Source organism: Oncorhynchus tshawytscha, linkage group LG13, assembly GCF_018296145.1.
Source record: "Oncorhynchus tshawytscha isolate Ot180627B linkage group LG13, Otsh_v2.0, whole genome shotgun sequence".
NCBI lineage: Eukaryota > Metazoa > Chordata > Actinopteri > Salmoniformes > Salmonidae > Oncorhynchus > Oncorhynchus tshawytscha.
Genome location: NC_056441.1, coordinates 55104352 through 55123476, shown reverse-complemented (window position 1 = coordinate 55123476; position 19125 = coordinate 55104352).

Sequence of the window (19125 nt, the reverse complement as noted above, 5' to 3'; positions counted from 1 at the left end):
GTAATATCTCACTATCAGCAATGTCAACGCAGGTGATAACTACGATGGTTAAATGTCACTATTTTGACATTCTAATAATACCATGTCGGCTAAGAGTTACCGTTCTTGTAGTGATGTCTTAATCTGCAATATGTCTGCAGCGTGTCACATTCTTCCGTTTCTCTAAGAAAGGCAAAAGGCCAATGAGCCTCGTCACTGATCTTGTAAATGTCCATAATGAACTCAATCAAGCCTTTCGCTGTATCTATTCAAAACAAAAGACACTCCCACATTTCTCTTTCCCTGCATAGCGAAAAGCAACAGAGCTGCTGCCCTTGAGGTACACAGACCGTAATCATGCAGCTCCGGAAATCAGTGCACATTCTGTGTCTGGGTCCAAAATGGCACCGTATTCCCAATACTAATGGTCTAAAGTAGTTTAATATATATATATATATAGGGGAAAAGATACCATTTCAGATGCAGCAAGTGTTTTTTATTGGGCCACTATGTAGTCGGCAGCGGTAGATATATGATGAATTGTTGAGTAGCTCGTCTTCCACGTAACGGTCATCTGCAATTCAAATCTGTGAACAGCAACGATAGAATTATTCCAAAGATCCTTGTTGCAGAAGTTTTGGAATAGTTCTATCTTATCGAGGCAATCTCTCCGAAGCTATTGTCTTGTTCATTCCTGCGCTGAATTTGTTTTATCCCAACTAATTTTATTCCATTTAATCTCAGGCTTCAGGCGGACTTTCTCGACCTCTGTTCTCAAGTTAACCCGTTCGACACTCTACAGAAGGGGAACCTGGAGACAGCAGTGCCATCGTATGGTGGCCAACAAAAAAAAACATCTGTCCAAAATATTCCAAATTGTTCTAGTCTCGATGCATCCAGTGTAGTGCTATGACTGATACCTAAAGGACTTCAGCTCATTCTGATAGGCACAAAGGTCGTTTTTGACAGAGTTGGAAGTAGTCAGACTGAGTTTCACTGAATTGCTGAAGTGGTTCAACGAATGCAGCAGCTATTATAAGCACTGTTAGATACCAGAGGGTCTAGGAATGATGATGAATCAGAAACTTCAGTGCAGTGTTGTCATTGTTAGGCTTACCCACTCGTTTTAAAGGCGAGATATTGTAATCAATATTATTATTCTTTACTAGTTTTATGTTTACACAAAATGATTACAATCACTGAGACAACGGGCACCCTTGTCAGGTCATATAGTGAAAGTGTGTCTGCCTGCTCCAATGGAGAGAAGTTATAAATGCATTCATGAAGCTGCCTCAAATTATTTAAGTACAGTCCTCCGTGTACATTTCAATGTATTTTCCCCCGCAGCTTGAAGTGGAATCCAATCCTGCCTGACAAAGCAATCACTAGAAGTCTGCAGTCCAATTTCAAACAGCTCTGTTGTGTCTCAGGGTCACACTCCCCAACAGTCAAGATTTTCAATTAGATATTTTATGACAAGAACAATGAGCCGTCTGTGTAATCCGTGCAGTCAGCTGGTCTGCGAGCTCCTTACTCATTTCAGCTTGCATTATGCAGAGATTGCCTTAAACCACCTTTCCCAAATAAATCTTCCCAAAGTCAAAGGGGATGGTGGAAAAACGGTAGATTATGATAATACGCTACAGAAAAATGGCACTAAATTCCACAGCCAGAGAGAGTTGGCCTTTCCAAGTTTTCATCAATCAATTTAATTTGCTTTTGATGGATGATAAGAGCTGTCATTTAAATGACTCACCCCTCATACATTGACTGAATCATAGATACAAAATGTACCCAGAACTATTTCTGTCCGATATCTCGTTGGCTATTTAGAATTCAACCATGGTAGGCACATCAAGGCTGTGTCCTGTATACATATTGACCCATGCTATTCAGACACGCCCCCCTGAATAAACTCCCGAACACAGTCCTCCTCACATTTCATCCCTGTCACTTATGCAGCCAGTCAGCCCATCTGGCCTGAACCAGCTCCATCATCGCCATTCGCCAGAGGAGCAGTATATCATGGACTGGATGATACAGCTTAACTCTGCAACAGGCCACAGCAAGCAGGTTGAATGTATGACTGCTGTGTGGGGCTGTAATAGCCTGAGCAACATTCCTGCCCATGTTGATTTGTGCATGAGGCTACTCTGGCAGCCGGAATATACCCATGATTGAACTAGTTACCCTCTGCATGGCTGTTGAGGGGCCATTAGGCCGCTGCCGTGACAGGCCCCTGGGCGTCTTCATGCTATTCGGCCCCAGATCTTGGTAGCTGACAATGGCCCTAACAGTGACCCAGTCTGCCTCTTGTCACACCTCATAAACCATGGGCTGCTCAAAGAGAGGAGAGAGATTGTCACCTCTCACCAGTCTCCCCACACTGCCGCGGTGACATTAGCCATGGTCATTTTTGGCTGCAGGCAATAAGATAATGGGGCAGTATTAGTGAGGTGTAAAATACGGTAAATCCTTCTACAATAAGCACCGTGTGACTAAAGGCATGGCTTATAGTTAAACTACAATATATTTATGGAGGTTGTCGATAGGCATCTGTTGCTAGGCTGACGCTTTACTGTTAATGCTTTTCATTTCACCTTGTTGGAGAAACAAACTGAATTATCACGAGCAGGGTAACGAGGTGAAAGGGAAGAACATCTAGAGGGCAGACACCTAAGCAGTGTGTGTGTGTGTGTTTGCATGTGTGTATGCGTTTATGCATGCTTGTGTATGCGCTTATGCATGCTTGTGTATGCGCTTATGCATGCTTGTGTATGCGCTTATGCATGCTTGTGTATGCGCTTATGCATGCTTGTGTATGCGCTTATGCATGCTTGTGTATGCGCTTATGCATGCTTGTGTATGCGCTTATGCATGCTTGTGTATGCGCTTATGCATGCTTGTGTATGCGCTTATGCATGCTTGTGTATGCGCTTATGCATGCTTGTGTATGCGCTTATGCATGCTTGTGTATGCGCTTATGCATGCTTGTGTGTGCGCTTATGCATGCTTGTGTGGATCCAGATATGTTTGAGTTTGTAAGGATGTAAACATGGTACTCTTCAACCCCATCGAACACCTTTGGTATGAATTGGAACACCGACCGAGAGCCCGGCCTAATCGCCCAACATCCTTCCCCGACCTCATTAATCCTTTTGTGGCTGAATGGATGCAAGTCCCTGTAGCAAGGTTCCAATATCTAGTGAAAAGCCTTCTCAGAAGAGTGGAGGCTATTATAGCAGCAAAGGGGGGGACCAACTCCATATTAATGCCCATGATTTTAGAATGTTTAGATGTTTGACGAGAAGTGTCCACATTCTTTTGATCATGTAGTGTTTGAGTTTGTAAGGATGTAAACACAAGCCCCAGGGCTTGGTCTTCCTGTCAATGACAAGGTTGATTCGTTGTGTTGATGCTAGCTGTGTGTTTATCACAGGCACACAGTGAGGCTCAAAGAGACAGGCCAGACGTCAGTCTCCCTCTGTATGGGGGAGGAGCCAACAGAGACAAGTGACTAATGATAACAGACAAGCACATCACCAGGCCTCCCCTCAAGTCACCCATATTGATGCAGGCCGGCCGTGTCACTGCCTACATAGTTAAGCGGTCAGTGTGACATTCTGAAACGTGCCTACTTTGACCACATACAGAAGGAATGCCACCCGCCGCCAGCCACCGCCAAGTACCTCTCTTCTGACAGTATCAACAGTCATGCCTGGGCACCATCTGACGTGCTAATCGCCTGTGTCCCTCTTCTGGAAGACTCCTGGTTAAGACTGATGGCTGTTAAAATCCTCCCTGGGATCCTGACAGGTTTGTTTCAGGTCTCCTCTCAGTAAACAAAAGTGTTAAGGCTGACCGATGGTGATAGATCCCAGAGTGACAGATGTGTGAGGCTTTTGTGTATTTGTCAGTGAGTGCAGGGGAGATTGTGTGAGCATATATGTGTTTGGGTCATGGCAGTGTACATGAGAGAAGGTATAGGACTGAAAGGATGTATAGGCCGTTAGATTATGGGAGATAGTGTGAGTGTATGGCTACGAGCGTTTGTCTATGCGTGTGTATTTGCAGGTGCATGAGTGTGTGCATGTCAGAGTGTATGTGCATGTATGAAAAATTGAGTGCTTAGCACTGTCAGAGGGGGCCGTGGCAGATGTGGCCCTGTCAGGTGGGGGAGCGCTATTCTGGTGTCACAATTTATCAGCGTCCCTAAGGTGGCTAGCCCACATATCATCCACTCTAGGATCTACACACACGTACGTACAGACGCGCTAGCTTTAATTAGCAGGCTGTCTACGGGGACTAACTGGGGATGGCGCTTGTCACCAGGTTTACTCTGGGGCCTGTCGTGTTCCTCAGATGCTCTGCCATGATTACCAGCCCCTGCACCCCCACATTTGTTCACCTTCAACATCTCTGCTCTCCTACTGTTTTACTCTCAGGCTGTCTGATATGTCAGACGGGTATGGACCTTCCTTCACTCAGTATGCTGACTAACAACAGCCTGTTAATATGGAAGGTTATGTAAATGACTGACCGGGACCATATTGTCAAATATTGTTCCATGCGTCTTCCTTAATTTTATCACTGTGTATTCTGTCACCGTATATATTATTCTCTTGATGATGGGAATACTATTGGTTGTTGTCAGTAATCAATTGGCAGAGCGCTTCATCCCAGAAGGAGTATCGCAATTCTTCTAAAGTTAATTTGGTTCACCACACAGTCAGGTTTGTAACATAATGTGTGTGGCCTCTGAGGTTTACCGATTCTGCAACATGCGAGTAGTCCTAAGTCAATACTAACCATGTGTCTATAGTATTTAATCTTGAGAGGCTGGGAGGGGGGGATAACGATCACTGGCAGGTTAAGGGCATATTGAATTAGATAAGGAATAGTTCATTTGTCAATACATTTCAAGTTGCGGATGGCGTGTGTCGTAGAAATTCAGTGCTCAGAGATTTGGTCATTTCTTCAAACAATCATCTTTATTTAATATTGATTTAATTACTGCAATAATGAGGCTGGTCGAGTTTTTCCTTGCCACAGTGCTTCGACATCTGCATTGCTTGCTCTTTGGGGTTTTAGGCTGTGTTTCTGTATATGCACTATGTGGCACCTGCTGATGTAAAAAGGGCTTTAGATCTTTGGTGTAACTTACTATGATACAGTTGAAGTCAGAAGTTAACATACACTTAGGTTGGAGTCATTAAAACTCATTTTTCAACCACTCCACAAATGTCTTGTTAACAAACTATAGTTTTGGCTTCTCGGTTAGGACATCTACTTTGTGCAAAACACAAGTAATTGTTTACAAACTTTTACAATTGTTTACAATTGTTTACAAACAGATTATTTCACTTTTAACTCACTGTATCACAATTCCAGTGGGTCAGAAGTTTACATACACTAAGTTGACTGCCTTTAAACAGCTTGGAAAATTCCAGAAAATTATGTCATGGCTTTAGAAGCTTCTGAAAGGCTAATTGACATCATTTGAGTCAGTTGGAGGTGTACCTGTGGATGTATTTCAAGGCCTACCTTCAAACTCAGTGCCTCTTTGCTTGACATCATGGGAAAAATCTAAAGATATCAGCCAAGACCTCAGAAAACAAATTCTGACCTCCACATGTCTGGTTCATCCTTGGGAGGAATTTCCATACGCCTGGAGGTACCACGTTCATCTATACAAACAATAGTTGCGCAAGTATAAACACCATGGGACCACGCAGCCGTCATACCGCTCAGGAAGGAGACGCATTCTGTCTCCTAGAGATGAACGTACTTTGTGCGAAAAGTGCAAATCAATCCCAGAACAACAGCAAAGGACCTTGTGAAGATGCTGGAGGAAACAAGTACAAAAGTATCTATATCCACAGTAAAAATGAGTCCTATATCGACATGACCTGAAAGGCCGCTCAGCAAGGAGGAAGCCACTGCTCCAAAACCGCTATAAAAAAGCCAGACTGCACATGGGGACAAAGATCGTATTTTTGGAGAAATGTCCTCTGGTCTGATGAAACAAAAATAGAACTGTTTGGCCATAATGACTATCGTTATGTTTAGAGGAGAAAGGGGGAGGCTAGTAAGCCCGAAGAACACCATCCCAACCGTGAAGCACGGGGGTGGCAGCATCATGTTGTGGGGGGTGCTTTGCTGCAGGAAGGATTGGTGCACTTCACAAAATAGATGGCATCATGAGGGAGGAAAATTAGGTGGATATACTGAAGCAACATCTCAAGACATCAGTCAGGAAGTTAAAGCTCGGTCCAAATTGACAGTGACCAGAAGCTTACTTCCAAAGTTGTGGCAAATGGCTTATGGACAACAAGGTCAAGGTTTTGGAGTGGCCATCACAAAGCTCTGACCTCAATCCCATAGAAAAAGTGTGGGTAGAACTGAAAAAGCATGTGCGAGCAAGGAGGCCTACAAACCTGACTCCGTTACACCAGCTCTGTCAGGAGGAATGGGCCAAAATTCACCCAACTTATTATGGGAAGCTTGTGAAAGCCTACCTAAACCATTTGACCCAAGTTAAACAATTTAAAGGCAATGCTACCAATACTAATGGAGTGTATGTAAATTTCTGACCCACTGGGAATGTGATGAAAGAAATAAAAGCTGAAAGAAATAATTCTCTCTACTATTATTCTGACATTTCACATTCTTAAAATAAAGTGGTGATCCTAACTGACCTAAGACAGGGAATTTTTACTAGGATTAAATGTCAGGAATTGTGAAAAACTTAGTTTAAATGTATTTGGCTAAGGTGTATGTAAACTTCCAACAACTTCAACTGTAAATGGGCATACACATTTATAAGGGCAGGCCGAGCCAATTTCATCACTTTAATTTAATCTCTTTAGCATAAAAGATGGCTCCTCTAGAAGGGAAAAACTGAGAATATTAAACAGGGACCTAAAAAGAAGGCAGCTATGAATAAATATACTGACCTAGAAGTTTTCAATAAAATACTGGAGTAGGATTCGAATCAGGGGAGCGATTTGGACCACGAGGATTTTTCACTCGGCTGACAAAGATTGCTTTCTAGAAGGATTTTAGATCTGTAAGTAAATTATTTTCATTACTTTATCTAGCTAATTTACTATATATATATATATATATTTTGTTTTTTATTTTCTGCATTTTGGATTTAGTTTACATAGGCCTATGCAACAAGTAATTTCAATGTCATATAATTCCAAAGTAGTTATTGTCTATGTTTCATATTAGTTTGCTGTTCTAAGTTTCATTCTTGTAACTTTGGGGGCCACAACCCTCATGGCCATTGTTTATTTGTGGTTCTCACCTCTGCCTTTGTCTCCAAAGTGGTACTGTTTGCATTGTGTGTATGTGTGCTTCACACCTTCTATGTGAGTCACTGTACAGAGAAAGTTTAGGCTTGGTGTTTTTACTTTACAGTAATGTCGCTTTGTAAATTTAACCAACTGTAATTCTATGTGTCTTACAACAATTTATCCCTTTATTTTATTCACCACAGTAGGAAGGATTTGGATGATGTTTGGGAGCCACCCCTCCCCAGCAAGCGCCCCCGCCAGTCAACGTCTTCACCCCCACTGCTGTGTCAATCACCCCATCTGATAGTTCTACATCTCCCACTCGACAAAGGCCCCACTCCTCTTCAACCACACACACTGCAGGCCCTGGCACCACTCCCCTCTTTGCAAGTTAATCTGAAGGTGCGGGGACAGGGAGGAGATCTAGGCCTCAACAGAGGGAGAAGCAGGAGGAGAGGCAGTGGAAGTAGCACAACAGAGGGAGATGAAACTGAGGACAGGTGGCATACATCCTTGAAGATGATGAGGAGCCAGAACAATTTTGGTGTAAATCCAAACAACCTGAAGGCCCACAGTTGGTTAGTGATGAAACATACACCCCCTTACAGCTGTTTGAGCTCTACTTTCCATCCTCTGTACTGAGAACACTAATTAGTAATACCAACAAGTATGGGGACAAGAAACAGCAGGGGGGGAAGGCAGAGACCATGGGTGACATGCTCCACTACATTTCCTTAGTGATTTACATGGAACTGGTAAAGGTATAAAGACTAGCTGACAACTGGAGCAAGTCCCTACTCTATCGGTTCGAGTTCCTCACCTCCATCATGAGTGCAAACCAATTCTTGGCCATCAACTGTACTCTTCACATGAGTGATCAGTAAAAGGATCAGTAAAATGACCAGAAGAAGGGGACTGCAGGGTATGATCGTCTTGCAAGAGTCAAGCCCCTTTATCATGACATGGTGGAGGCATACAACATTTACTTCCAACCGGCTCAAAATCTATCTATCTATAGATGAGCGCATGGTTGCCTCAAATGCACAAATTGGCTTGAAGCAATACATTAAAAATAAGCCGGCCAAATGGGGCTACAAGCTCTTTGTGCCGATTCAGCCTCTACCTACACATGGATCTTTTTTTATCTATGAAGGCAAGGCCCACCCACTTGGAAGAGCCTTAGTTATGACTCTGTCATGCAGCTGATGGACTTCCCCTTACTTGGCAGTGGGTACATAGACCTCTTTTCTTTTTAAATAGGGGCTTTATGCACCATTCATCCTAACTGAATCGGTTTCTCCAAGACCAAAGTAAACGACATGACAAAGACAGCGGAGAGGGGGACCATACGTTGGATCAGGACTAACAAGCTGCTTTTTGTGAAATGGAAGGACACTAGGGAAGTAACCATGCTCACCACACAGCATAAGGCATTCAATAACGACCACGTCTCTAGGAGGGGGAAAAATGCCATTGGGGCAAGGGACGAATGTCCCTATTCCTCTTTCTGTGAAGGACTACAATGCCAGCATTGGGGGGTGTCGACCTATCTGATGCTCTGATAGGCTACTACCAGGTCCTCCACCAGACCAGGAAGTGGTATAAGACTTTTTCACCACTTTCTGGACATTGCTACAGGAAATGCTTTCATTCTCCGCAAACAGATGGCCAAAGCAAAAGGTCAAACCCCTCTCTCTCAGTTGGCCTTCAGAGAGCAGCTGGTGTTGCGAACGGCTGAATTGGGAGCCCAAAGCAACCTCACAACAATCACAAGACCCCCCACTCAAGGTGAGTGCCACTATTCAACACACATGCCAAACGACAAAAAGAACTACAAGCATTGCACAAAACACAGAGGGGGGTGAAATGCCAGATCTTCTGTCCATAATGCCAGTTCGCTTTTATCACAATATGCACAAGCTACGGTGAAAGTGAAATCTAGTCATCTACACCTGGGATATGAAATGAACAGGAATGCCATTTGTATATAGTTCCGCTTATTTCTATTTTTGCACCTTTTTTAGAGAAAGACATGTGTAACCAAGTTAGTTTTTTATGTACACTATCGTTCACAAGTTTGGGGTCACTTAGACATGTCCTTGTTTTTTGAAAGAAAAGCACTTTTTTTTTCTCCATTTAAAATGACATCAAATTGATCAGAAATAGAGTGTAGACATTGTTCATGTTGTAAATTACTATTGTAGCAGTAAACGTCTTTTTCATTTAAAAAAAATTGAATATCTACATAGGCGTACAGAGGCCCATTATCAGTAACCATCAATCCTGTGTTCCAATGACACGTTGTTAGTTAATCCAAGTTGATCATTTTAAAAGGCTAATTGATCATTAGAAAACCCTTCTGCAATGATGTTAGCACAGCTGAAAACCGTTCTGATTTAAAGAAGCAATAAAACTGGCCTTCTTTAGACTAGTTGAGTAGCTGGAGCATCAGCATTGTGGGTTCGATTACAGGCTCAAAATGGCCAGAAACAAAAAACCTTCCTCTGAAACTCGTCAGTCTATTCTTGATCTGAGAAATGAAGGCTATTCCATGTACAACTCCCTTCACAGAACAGCGCAAATTGGCTCTAACCAGAATAGAAAGAGGAGTGGGAGGCCACGGTGCACAACTGAGCAAAAGGACAACTACATTAGTGTCTAGTTTGAGAAACAGACACCTCACAAGTCCTCAACTGGCAGCTTCATTAAATAGTACCCACAAAACACAAGTCTATACGTCAACAGTGAAGAGGCGACAGACACTGGCAAAGTTCCTCTGTGTACTTTTGCCCATATTAATCTTTTCTTTTTATTGGCCAGTCTAAGATATGACTTTTTCTCTGCAACTCTGCCTTGAAGACCAGCATCCCGGAGTCACCTTCACTGATGACGTTGAGACTGGTGTGTTGAGGCAAGATGTTTTGAGGCAAGACTCGTGGCAAGATGAAATGATTCATCAATAGGTCAGCAGCTGTCTTTGTTATTAATTTATTATTGGGCTTTAAAGCTTCTGAAGCAGACTGTGTATAATGAAGCACCTCTCCTTGGCACTCATATGCTTCAGTAGCTAGCTGAGATCAAGCCAGAGCAGACCACTTGTGAGTTGCGACATATTCAAACAGATGTGCAGAAACTCATAAAACCCACAGACATCTTGAATAGCTATTAGAATAGATTTTAGACCTACAAGTAGGCCTTCAACGCTGGGATGAACTGCTGTCCATTTATGAATCTACTTCCCATTTATGCACATGTATCAAGGAAACAGGACTTTATGTATAATAAAATGGCGCTGAAAGGAGTTCTACACTGTGCCACCGTACACACCCAGGTTGTTCAACTGATGTACAATGCATCTGACACAGTGGTTGTGATACAGCTGATATTTTGTAATGTATAGTTTGGAGTTTGTCTGCACAAAAATGCTTAACTATTGTGCGGTGTCTCCAGAATGTTTGTGTAGTCATTTTTTCCGCAGAAAAACTCTTGTATCACAACCGTTGTGCCAAATGCGTTGTACATCAGATGTATAACTTGAGTGGGGATGGGCTTTATGTCGGGCTGCTTGTGCTGTTGGTTGATGTAACATTCCTTTCTGCTGTATGTCTGCATTATAGGAACGTTGTTTGGCTGCCTAACTCTGAGTAGAAACCCCACTGAGCATTACAGTCCATCAGTTTCCAAATCAAAAAACATGAAACGCCATAGCTTTCCCACCGCCTTCAAATAGACGTGTACCGGACACTCCTCTGTCCCCTGCTCATAACCATACAATCCAATCAGTGAAAAATCACTAGTCCATATCATTGTGCATGCTTTATACCCAGTCTGTTTTGAGAGACGAGGCTTTCATGGGCCTGCCATTTTAAAAAACAGCCAGGAGGTTCTCTATCTCACTGACTTATGTTGCTCCTGCTGTAAAGGTGATTTATTTTTCTCTCTCTCAACACATCATCCACCTCAACTGAAGGCTCGCTGAAGACTTCATGGTTGTTAATATATATATATATTTTAACATTTTAGTCATTTAGCAGATGCTCTTAACCAGAGCGACTTACAATTGGTGCATTCATCTTAAGATAGCTAGGTTGGGTTACAACACATCACAATCGTACAAAGTACATTTCCCTCAACAACGCATTTACCAGTGCAAGTAGGAAAAGACTAACTCCTTTTTTTTGCCACCTCATGTGAAAGCTCGCTGGAAGACTGGTTGTTGCTTTTAAATGTTTTATTTATCCCACATTTTTTTCGTTGAAACTTTCCCCCACTATTAATGAAAAAACAAATTCAACAAATATATTTCCTCATTTAGAGATGTCTGTCTTCCACTTCCCGTTTGCAATTACAGATACAGATTGGTGGTGCATGTCCTCATGTAAACAATGCTTGTAAATTGATATTAAATCAATGTATTAATTGTGTCAGTCAGACTTGAAAGGCAAAGTAAAATGCTTTACCTCGATGCCCTGAAAGTAGTTTTCTGCTGCCTTCGGTTTGACGTTGGCTGTATGTCTCTTGTCTAGCTGATGGATCTCTAGATCCTCCTCTTCGCCATTGTAAGGCTCGACTTTGATTTACACACCGCGTCTGAATTGCATTGCTAATATAGCAACCTTATCAATAAACACAAAAGTCATCATTAAATTGTATCACAGGTTAAACAAATATGCTTTAGAATAACTAGGAACTTTTAAAGCCTGAGAAACACATGACCTAGATTCGCACTTATACATTCAGCATACAGTGGCAAGAGAAAGTATGTGAACCCTTTGGAATTACCCGGACTTATGCATAAATTGGTCATAAAATTTGATCTGATCTTCATCTAAGTCACAACAATAGACAAACACAGTCTGCTTCAACTAATAACACACAAATTATTATATTTTTCATGTCTATATTGAATACATCATTTAGTCACATGCACCAGGTGTAGACCTTACAGTGAAATGCTTACTTACGAGCCCCTAACCAACATTGCAGTTTTAAAAAATACGGATAGGAAATAAAAGTAACAAGTAATTAAAGTGCAGCAGTAAAATAACAATAGTGAGACTATATACAGGGGGTACCGCTCAGTGAGGTTAAGAATCCTAGAGCGTCAGCTAAAGACTTACAGAAATCTCTGGAAAATGCTAACATCTCTGTTGACGAGTCTACAATACGTAAAACACTAAACAAGAATGGTGTACATGGGAGGACACCAAGGAAGAAGCCACTGCTGTCCAAATAAAACATTGCTGCACATCTGAAGTTCGCAAAAGAGCCCCTGGATGTTCCATAGCGCTACTGGCAAATTATTCTGTGGACTGATGAAACTACAGTTGAGTTGTTTGGAAGGAACACACAACACTATGTGTGGAGAAAAAAAGACACAGCACACCAACATCAAAACCTCATCCAAACTGTAAAGTATTGCTGCCTCAGGGCCTGGATAGCTTGCTATCATCGACGGAAAAATGAATTTGCAAGTTTATCAAGACATTTTGCTGGAGAATGTAAGGCTATCTGTTCGCCAATTGAAGCTCAACAGAAGTTGGGTGATGCAACAGGACAACGACCTAAAACACAGAAGTAAATCAACAACAGAATGGTTTCAACTAGAGGAAAATACACCTGGAGTGACCCAGTCAGAGTCCTGACCTCAACCCAATTTGAGATGCTGTGACATGACCTTGGGCAGAATGACAGATTTGTACCTTATCAGCTCAGGGGATTGAACTTGCAACCTTCCGGTTACTAGTCCAACACTCTAACCACTAGGTTACCCTGCCGCCCCTACCAGACATCCCAGGAATTATTGCTTAACTGAAACAGTTTTTTAAAGAGGAATGGTCCAAAATTCCTTCTTACCGTTGTGCAGGTCTGATCCGCAACTACAGAGAACATTTGGTTGAGGATATTGCCACCAAAGGAGGGTCAACCAGCTATTAAATCTAAGGGTTCACATACTTTTCCCACCCTGCACTGTGAATGTTTGCACGGTGTGTTCAATAAAGACATGAAAATGTATCATTGTTTGTGTGTTATTAGCTTAAGCAGACTGTTTGTCTATTGTTGTAACTTAGATAAAGATCCGATCACATTTTATGACCAATTCATGCAGAAATCCAGGCAATTCCAAAGGGTTCACATTATCTTTCTTGCCACTGTATGTGCTGACCCTGAAAATGTGTCATTTATGACCAAAGTGGATACTTTGCATGTTCCTCTCGGAGACACACAGTAGTTAGAGCATAACACTAGGGGTGTGTCTACACTTGACACTTACATGCGACTTAAGTGTTGGCGCTCCAGTTTCAGTTGCAACACTTATTCTATGTCCTCCATAAAGCATTCCTTTGTCTATTTTCAGTGGCACTACCCAGTGGGCTCGGTTACATGCCCCCCCACAGTTGATTATTTCAGACTCTGTTGAGAGCATTTGATTAATTCATGTTTTGCTCTTGTTATACTTGGACACCTTCCACCACTTTGCCTCTGGTCTCAGCAACGGCTGCATGCAGCAGCTCCAACATTTAGACAGTTTCACACGGCTCTCTAGAGGGTTTAGGCGGCCATTTCGGCTCCATTTCAATTGAAGTCACAGTGCTGTGTTACCTGTCACCGTGCTTTAGACTATAGGGGTTTGTCTGCTCTGCTTCAGTCCATGCGGGAGAAATCAGGCTAAGGCAGAAGAAACAAGACCGAATTAAAAGTTAGTTTAAGAAGAGTAATTCCAAAGCACTCTATTCTGCTCCACTGGTTTATCAAAACAGAATCGTGTTACATTTCAATTAATAATTGCATCTAGAACCCATATTAGAGCAGGCACAAGGTAATGAACAGTTTATCAGTTGTGAGTTAGAGATGAGTAGGCTGGGATGTCTCTATCCAGGATACTCAGAATGCATATACTGCATATAGAAGTGTGGTTTTCCCGATGCTGCCTTCAAAGAAATCCCTTGAGATGCAGAGCACTTGTTGGCTGCTTTTCCTTCATTCTGCGGTCTAACTCATTTCAAACCATCTCAATCGGGAGGCCAGGTCATCTGATGCAGCACTCCATCACTCTCCTTCTTGGTCAAATAGCCCTTACACAGCCTTGAGGTGTGTTGGGTCATTGTCCTGTTGAAAAACAAATGATAGTCTCACTAAGTGCAAACCAGATGGGAGGGCGTATCACTGCAGAATGCTGTGGTAGCCATGCTGGTTAAGTGTGCCTTGAATTCTAAATTCTAAATGGGGCCATGTATCGTTGGAGGGAGTTGAAAGTCCGTGTTGCCCAGCAACAGCCCCAAAGCATCACTGCTCTAGAGGAGATCTGCATGGAGGAATGGGCCAAAATACCAGCAACAGTGTGTGAAAACCTTGTGAAGACTTACAGAAAATGTTTGACCTCTGTCATTGCCAACAAAGGGTATATAACAAAGTATTGAGATAAACTTTTGTTATTGACCAAATACTTATTTTCCACCATAATTTGCAAATTAATTCATTAAAAATCCTTCAATGTGATTTTCTGGGGTTTTTTTCTTCTCATTTTGTCTGTCATAGTTGAAGTATACCTATGATGAAAATTACAGGCCTCTCTCATCTTTTTAAGTGGGAGAACTTGCATAATTGGTGGCTGACTAAATACTTTTTTGCCCCACTGTATACACACACAAACACACACACATACACAGCAATAGTTGAATAGGATGGTATTGACTAGAATACAGTATATACATATTAAATGAGTAAAACAGTATGTAAACATGATTAAAGTTATTAAAATGACCAGTGATTCCATTTCTATGTATATAGGGCAGCAGCCTCTAAGGTGAAGGGTGGAGTCATCGGGTGGTAGCCGGCTAGTGACAGTGACTAAGTTCAGGGCAGGTTACTGGGTGGAGGACGGCTAGTGATAGCTATGCAACAGTCTGATGGCCTTGATTTAGAAGCTGTTTTTTTTTTTTAAGTTTCTCGGTCCCAGCTTTGAATCGCCTGTAATGACCTCGCCTTCTTTCATAGCAGCATAACGTTCCTATTACTTTTTTTTCCAATTGTAGCGTATGATATGCCATTTTGAAGGTCTGAGTCTGGACTTTTACAAACTGTAAAGAACAACTTTTGTAAAAAAGTACAATAGGATCTTGTAACTAGTCATTTGTATAAAGCATTGTATTATCACATTATCACATGCCAGCTAGACAAATACTGAAGAAATAGTTTGTTCTTATATGACCATTTAATTTAGAGGCCAATTAGTTTGTCCCTGCATCACCAGGTAATGGGCTTCCTCTGCCAGCATCCCCATGTCATGAATAACAAAGACCTAAATGTGTCCAAAGTAGATACCCAGCCAGCCAGACAGCCAGCCAGGAGAATACAAATGGAACCCTAGCTCTGGGCGGGCTATTATGTGCTGGGTGTTCTGTCGTCACACCAATGCTGCTAGCAGAAATCCATTCGGATTTGGGCATGTAATGGATGTCCAAGTGCTTTTCTGAGAGAACCACTGGCATTCAAATTGAAACCAGAGGCCCTCTGATAAGGGCTGCATCAAATGTTTGATGCATTATAATAATTGATTATGCCTATGTTGTATTAATAGAAGGGGAAGGGCTATAAAACCCCTCCCACACTACATTTATATGGTCCTGGACTACAGATTAGCAATATATATATGCATTATAAGTTTTAATATTGTTCCCCAGTTCTTTCTAGTCTCTGCCTCTTCAAAGAAATGGTCTTAGAAATGTGTGAGTTATTGCAGTCAAAACAGGGTGTGTGTGAGAAAGCGCCTCAAGGCTAAAAGAGATTCATAGACACAGAACCCTGCAGGGGAGTGAAAGAGATAAGAGACAAGTCAGACATACCACTGTAAGCCACACGGGAGTGGAAAATTACTGCTGAGCCCTTAGAAAACACCAGACTATTGTTCTCTCCTGCAAGTTTGTATAACTGTATATGCATGGGCTTGGTCTCATGTGTAGAAGGTGTTGACGTAGGCAGTTACATCACTAGGGGCTGACTGCAAGCATATTAAAAGCAACTTGTACTTTTCCTATTTTGCAGAACTCAGAGACATAATTTGTATGTTTGATCCTTGGCTTCTCTCTACAGCTATATTTGGATTAAAATTGATATGATTTATAAGTGTACATTTTGAGTATTCATTATTTGTTAAGTAAATAACGAAGCACAGAAAAGTGGAACCAACAGGCGTATCACTTTAGGGCTAGTGTTTTGGGAGTATTACAATGTTCCACATTCAACTTAGCATCAACTACCTTACTGTAGGAAGGCATTAGGAGTTGGGCATATTTTCACTTCCCACATGGTAATGCACAGTATTACAATACAAAATATGCCCCATTAAATAGAAAGTTATTGAAGAAATGTTGGAATGAACATTTGGGAGAACAGATGAAAGACTTTGCCATTTGTTTGAATTCAGCCATCGCGCTCCAATATCCTCAGGATGGAAGAAATATATATTTAACCCAAATCAAACATAAACACTTTTCTCCAGGAAAAAGGAATAGGTGGAAATACTGTTCAATGTGGCCTTTAGAGTTCTGAGAATGTAATCTAAATGTTCGCTCAACATCAGGAAAGGTGTCATAGATCAACATTGATAAAGGCACAAAATACGTTTTGCTTATGAAAATATCAAGAAAGTCTGTCATTCACTTGTAAATCTTGAGTTATATATTTAAAAGATATGATACACTATGAGAAATACAGAAAATGTGTCTTATCCAGCCAATGTAGAACGCTCCATATGCAGTGTCCCATCAGTCTCATTTATAGCAGCGGTATAAGGCCAAATGTATGGCATCTCATGTAAAACACTGTGTCCATGGCCAGGCATAAAGCATGGCAGTGCTTTGACCGATTCATGAAGTTAAAAGGTTTCTGCAGTGATCAACAGCGGCAGGCGCAGAAAATATACACTCCAGATTGTCATTCCTGGCTGAAAAGTCATTTATCAGGGTTTAGAAGGAGAGAGCAGGGAGACCAAGGATAAAAACACAGTCATAACCAACCCTTTTAGAGCCATGGCCAAATGTGGAGGTTGACAATATGTAGGGCTTCATGCTATCCAAGTCCCCAATATTTTTGCTACAACACCCCCCCCCCCCTCCCTCAAAAGCTCACACCACTCGCAAGTGCAAATACACTAATTGAGCGATCTCTAATACAAAATTCAATTCATCTTAACACAACAGAGCAAGTGCCTCTGTTACCAACCATTCCTCATAGGATTCCTTTGGAGAGGGAAGTAGAGAAACACTAAGGACATAGTATACGGCGAGCAACACCTTGAGGATTATTGTGATTAAAAAAATATGCTAATTGAACATTGCACCAATAGATGAAAATAGTTGATTATTCAAACTGCAGAGTATTTATCTAATCTCAATCGATCAGCAACAAACCCAAAAGGCCTTTAACATTCATTTAAATGACCAATTCCACTGTTTAAGTCTAACTGAATTATTCAGAGTTATTGCAGCTCAAGATTCATTTGTAATTATTGGTTTATGTTTTCGTAGTTTTTTATTTTTTGTCCAACCGGCTCATTGGATCATGACTATATTTTCTTATTTTGGAAGATCAGCTTTGCTGAGGAGGAAATACATAGCTTACCTCTCCAAGGAGTTTGGATGGGGCATGGATCAGTGAGTCGGCTCTGCCTCCCAATGGGTTGTTGAAGTATTACATTTCAAATAAAATAAAACGCTATTGTCAAATGCTTCATAAACAACAGGTGTAGACTAACAGTAAATGCTTGCTTAAGGGTACTTTTCCAACAATGCAGAGATAAAGATAGAAAATGAAGTAAAAATAGTGACATGATTTATAAAAACACAGTGAATAACAAGTAAAAATAACCTGGTTATACACTGACTATACCAAACGTTAGGAACACCTTCCTAATATTAAGTTGCCCCCCCCCAATTCTGCCTTCAGAACAGCCTCAATTCGTCGGGGGATGGACTGTACAAGGTGTGGACAGCATTCCACAGGGATGCTGATCTATGTTGACTACAATGCTTCCCAAAGTTGTGTCAAGTTGGCTGGGTGTTTTTTGAGTGGTGGACCATTATTGATGCACACAGGAAACTGCTGAGCGTTAAAAACCCAGACACAAACCGGCGTGTCTGGCGCCTACTACCATACCCCCGTTCAAAGGCATTTCAAACTTTTGTCTTGCCCATTCACCCTCTAAATGGCACACATACGGTACACAATCCATGTCTGTTGTCTCAAGGCTTAAAAACCCTTCTTTCACCTGTCTCTTCCCCTTCATCTAGACTGATTTGAAGTGGAATTAAGATGTGACATTTCACATGGATTCACCTGGCCAGTCTGTCATGGAAAGGTGTTCCTAGTGTTTTATACCCTGTATATACTCATAATGTTGTATACAGGCAGTACCAGTACACAGTCGATGTGCAGGGGTATGAGGTAATTGAGCACAGAAGGCTTCTGAGAGGACTCCTAATAACAATGGCTGGAATGGAGTGAATGGAATGGCATCAAACACATTGAAACCATGTATTTGACATATTTGATGCCATTACTACCAGCCTGTCCTCCCCAATTAAGGGGCCAGAAACCTCCTGTGTAAATGAGGTAGCAATGTACATATAGGTAGGGTTGAAGTGACTAGGCAACAGAAATGATAAGACAGCAGCGCATGTGGTGAGTGTGAAAGTTTATGTGTGTGTGTCATCTGTATGCATGTGTGCACATGTTAAGTGGTGTGTTGGGGGTGTAAGTACAGTACCAGTCAAAAGTTTCGACAAACCTACTCATTCAAGAGTTTTTATTTAGACTATTTTCTACATTGTAGAATAATAGTGAA